At 46.4% G+C, this 5,264-nt stretch overlaps 1 pseudogene; it reads right to left on the reverse strand.

The window, feature by feature from the left end:
• Positions 1-2,048, reverse strand: part of LOC101348334 (protein Shroom3 pseudogene) — a 21,763-nt pseudogene extending 19,715 nt beyond the window's left edge.
• Between the last annotated feature and the right edge of the window lie 3,216 nt (positions 2,049-5,264).

Here is a 5,264-nt window from a genome sequence, read left to right on the forward strand (position 1 = left end):
TCCCTCATGAACATTGATGCAAAAATCCTCAACAAAATTCTAGCCAATAGAATTCAGCAACATATCAAAAAAATAATTCACCATGATCAAGTGGGATTCATTCCCAGAAATACTGGAAATTGAGACTGTCCTCTTGGGCATATAGGTGTGGCCATAACTAGAGCAGCCTACACTTGAGGGTCTCTGGCTCCCTTGCTCTCACTGCTCTATTTTGGAAACCTTCTCCAGCACCAAGCTGTGGAGCTTCCCGTACTGAAAGCCCTGCAGAACTGAGGTGATGCATGAGCTGAGCCTCCTTTGGCCCAGACTGAATGTCTACTGGAGCAGTGCGGAGGAGGGCTCTTCATACCTTGGGTATAAACTGTGGAAAGAGGCTGAAATGTTCTTTCGCTCCTCGGGTCTTGGATAGGGAACTGGCCTGTCCAGATGGCTCCTATGGTCAGGACCAACTTTCCTTCCAGGGTCTTCAGCCTTGATGTTGACTACAAGAGCTGGTTTGTCAGCTCGGTAACCTTCCTGAGACCCTCCTACTAGCTCCAGGCTGCTTTGCCATCTTAGACTTCCTGGAATGTTGTGGAGAGATGAGAAGGTTGACTTGGTCTTGCCAAAGTTTCTTGACAGGCTCTGGCCTAGGCCTTCTCTCTCCTGCCTTCTCTCTGGAGGTTGGCATTGTGGTCTTCCTGGAAATCCACCTCCCAAGGCTCTGAGGGCCTGGAAGATCTCTTGTCTTCCACTTGATAAGCTGGAGCCTGAGGGGGTTTGAGGCTGTGGTGATAAGAATATGGTTAGTTGCTGTGGGTGTTCTTTTTCTCATTGGGATGTGGGCTATTACCTTGCGGAGATGTGAGATGTCTCCTCGGGGAGGTATCCTCCTCATTTTCAGGCAGTGATGGGAAATAGACTTTGCAGGGGACCAACTTGGTTGGTTTCTGGTTTCCTCTCCACTGGGGAGACTGAGTCATCTTCTAGAGGCTGGTAGAAGGCAAACCCAGGCCTGCTAGACCCATTTTGGTTCCCATTCCCCTCAAAGGTAGCTGTCTTCTCACAAGCTTCCCGAGGGGCTGTATATCCACTCTCCTTGGCCAGTGCATGGTAAAGCATAACTTTACTCTTCTTGGAAAACTGGGGCACCTGGGCAAAGTGTGGCTCCACGGAAGGTACAGAGTAGATGCCATTCGGGAGCAGAGGTATTCCTGGTTGCACCTTCTGGGTATAATTATACTTGGGCTTCACTGGGGAGCTGCTGTCTAGACTCTTCTCTTTTACAGTATGCAGCTGTTACCCTATGATTGGAGACTTCAGGGACACTGACAGGTTTTTCTGAGACAGGCAGAACCATTTCTGATCAAGGCTAGACCAGAAGCTGTGCCCATCACAGTGCTGGATGGTTGCATATCTGTCACTCCCAGCTTGGGGAATGGGTGTACCCACCTTGGGAGGTGGGTTATCAGCGGCCATCTCCAAGGAACTGGGGTACTTCTGGTTCCAGGATGGGGGTGGCACTCCTTTGCCATGAGGAACATTATGCCGTTTATCATAGCTCTGATCTTCTGCTGATGCTCGGGGCGCCCTACCCTGAAGAAGCAGGGCTGAAGGGTTTACCTCATACTCCTCTAAGACTCCCCTCTAAGTATCACAGACTGTTTTGACATAGTGAATGTCTGCCTGCCTCATCCCTTCCAGGAGGCCACCTCAAACAGAAGGGGTATCCATGGAGCCTGAACGTTCCCGACCAGAGATGCCAAGAGGCAGAAACTCTAGGATGCTAGAACTGGTGGAGAAGGAGCTGTAAGCAGAGTCTCTCTTGCTATACAGGTGGCTGAGCTGGTAGGTGCTCCTGGTTGACTTGAAAGAAAATGGCAAGGTGAGTAGCCTGTACAGGGCTCCAGGCTTTTGCTCCCCTGGGAACTGCAATGGTTAGGGATCCACCTCAGGTAAGTATGGTCACAGTTGGACAGGTCACTTGTAGAGAAGCTGGAATGGTAGCCTTGGTACCAAGGAGTGCCAATCATGCCCTGGGATATTTGCATCATGCTAGCATCCCGTTGGTTCTCCCCAAATTTGCTTGAATGCCAAGAGTGAGGTTGGCCTGCAGGTTCACTGTGCCTGTGCTTTTAGCCCAAGTTTAACTGCTCTTGACCACATTACTTTCCTCTGCTGGGGGTCAGAGGTGAGGTGCTCAAGGCTGAAGAAGTTAGAAGCGGCAATATCTGCATGGCTCTGGTCTGCACAAGGCTCAGCGCAGCTCACAGGCTGCCACCCTGGGCCACATGGGGCTCCAGGCTGGCACCTATGCCAAGTTCAAACCTCACCACCACTCCAATGAGGTAGCGAGTGGTATCAGTGGCTGGGTTCGCCAAGCTCAACAGTGGGCAACTCTACTGCGCTCTCCACAGCCATGTCCCAGCTACAGCGACTACGGAGAGGAAGACACGGGATGCATGGCTGGAAGGGTTGATTCAGGTTGCAGGGGGCACATAGGCCCCAGGGGTGCCCAAAACAATAACTCCCTGGCGGGGGACCACACATGCCAGCACCCTATAGCCTTCTGGGAAGGTGGAAGGGTTACAGCTCCCAGCGCACTTGCTTGGTCAATAATTATTAACCAGTCAAATAAAACCAAATCACCTAACCACTTGTTTTTCTCTCCATATGCCTCTGTTCAGTGTTGCTCAACGACGAGAGCATTTAGCAGAATGGCTGAGAGAGTAAGAGTGTGTTCAGAGTGCATTCTGAGGTGAGTTCAAAGCCCAGCTCTGCCACCTATCAGATTTGGGTCTTGGGAAAGTTACATAACTTTGTCATGTTTTCTTTTCCTCATCTGTAAAATGAAGAAAGCAGTAAGATACCAACTTTGAAGAATTTTGTGAGGATCAAAGCTGGCTACAGAGTAAGAATTTCACAGTTTTCAGTCATTTTCATTCTGAAATATCTGAATGCATTTTATAATAGAACATTTTAGATAAAATCAGTCATTATTTCCCAGGGTTTTATGCATCCAATCCTACTAGGTATCCCCAGGTCTAGCCCAGAAATCAGGCGGATGATCAGAAGAATGTATGGAACAAATCCCATGTTTACCACCAGGACTTCAAGAAAGCAGCAGCCTGAGCTTTCACTATGAAAAGAATCAATATTTCAATCAGACACAGAAGACAATTTACACGATCAAAACCCTTGCCAGGTCTCCTTTTCTCCTTCTGTTTCTCTTATAGATAGGCAAAGAAAGCAAAGACCCAAACAAATACTGAATATTCCAATAGGGAATATCAACATACTCCTTCTAATTTTCTAGTATCCATGACTTAGACTGGTATGGAAGAATGTCGACAAAAGTCATCCTTTAGTTTCTAAACTCCTCAAGGGGAGAGGCTACATCAAATATCAAATAGATTTTGGAGTCTTTACCATAGTGTCCCATACAGTGATAGTTATATTGTAAATAAATCAGTTCCTGATGGACTAATCGAAAGTAAATCTGCATACCAGTAAAGGAGAGGTTATGTTTCAATGGAAATAATAATAATGTATGACAAAGGAGAAACAAAGAAATCTATGGCAAGGAAACAGCAAAGACAAGGACAATTATGCAGCAGTGGGGACAACATGAACCACAAGCAACCACAAGAACAAAGATTCCTCCCACCTCAAAGACTAGATCATTTTACATAATTACAACTTAGCATATTATCACTTTTATTTACAAAATTCTATTCAGAGAGAGGGTATTTCACAAATTCATGAAAGATGTAATCAAAGAGTCTGACATTAGGTAGTGATAATGCAGGTTTGTGGCCTATGAAGAGGGTAAGGTAATAGTGAAAGAAACAGTTCAAATACTTGGGATTCTGAGGCAGTTGGCCTGCAGTCTGGGGCCAGGCATTCATAAACCACAGACAAGCCAGAGAATGGGATTTAATTAGAAAGGTTACCAGGAAGTTAAATCACCTAGGCCCAATTTCAAGTAAAACACATTCCTTTTGACGAATTTCTTATCCCAGGGCTTTCTGAAAATTATCAGTTGTGGGGGACAACATGGTGCTATAGTCAGAAGCACCACGCCATCCCTCTGCAGCAAAGATCAGAAAAACTAAGTCAAACAGAGTCACACATCAATCCTGAAACCATAAGCATCAAATGAAGAGACAAAGAACTCAGCCAAGCACCGAATGGAACAAGAAACTGACCGAGAACAGAGCGCGAGGAGAGATACATGCAGAGGTCCCCTATCAGCTACCACAGCATGGATCTACCATCTGGGACTCCTATCGGAGATCAGCGAACAGGAAGTTCAAGAAAGCAGCTTCACAGAGCTTCCAGCAGGAGACAGAACAACCGGTAACCCACGATATAGGCTTTCCCACCCCACCCCCACCCTTCTTCATCCCCACTCGGCCTCCTCTGCTTCCTGCAGCCACAGTCTCTTGGCCAGGAAGCACCACCTTCAGCCGGTGTTTCTTGGATTCCACCTGCCCACATGGCCAGCTCCATGAGTACCTTTTTGGGCTGCTGGTGTTGCTTTTTTCCACTTCATTAGATTTCTTTCTTACCTCTCACCACCTCCCACTCCTTTCTCTCAAATACTTGGCTCCATGCGCCATTTTCACTTCTTCCTGAAAGGCTGCGAAACACGACTTGACTATGAAACTGCTTCCTGGTCCATGCTGCCACACTGGTGGGACCCCCAGGGCGTTTTTGTTTGTTTGTTTGTTCTGATTTCTTCTGTTTTGATTTGTTTGTTTCTTTTCCTTTCTTAGCTTGGAAGCCCCTTCTAGATTAGCAGTACCATGTGGCTTGGAAGCTAGTCCCTTACTCTGCACAGATGTACAGGGACATCCCTGGGGGCATTTCATTTTCTTGTTTTTTGTTCTTTTTTTTTAATTTTATTTCTTTGTTTAGTTTTCTTCTATATCTTATTCCCTTTTTGTCTTTCTTCATTTCTAGTTTCTCTATTTATTCATTTTTTTCTTTTACCCTTTTTCTCTTTTTATTTTTGTTTTTCCCCATCTCTCAGTCTCTCATCTCTCCAATAGCAAGCTCGCTTAGCTCTCTTTTTTGTTTGTGTGTATGTTTTTGGCTCCTGTTCCTCTCTCATCTTTCCCATACCCATCTTAGTTCCACACATCACAATCTACCCCTCCTTCCTGCCTACCTGAACTGTGTGCTGAACATCACACTCACAAGCAGCACAGGCACGGCCTACTGGAACCTGCCCTGCACTGATTCCCAGTCTGCACTGTCAGCCCTGGTACATGCCACAAAAA

The sequence above is a fragment of the Trichechus manatus genome, unplaced genomic scaffold (genome assembly GCF_000243295.1).
Source record: "Trichechus manatus latirostris isolate Lorelei unplaced genomic scaffold, TriManLat1.0 scaffold00467, whole genome shotgun sequence".
Taxonomy (NCBI): domain Eukaryota; kingdom Metazoa; phylum Chordata; class Mammalia; order Sirenia; family Trichechidae; genus Trichechus; species Trichechus manatus.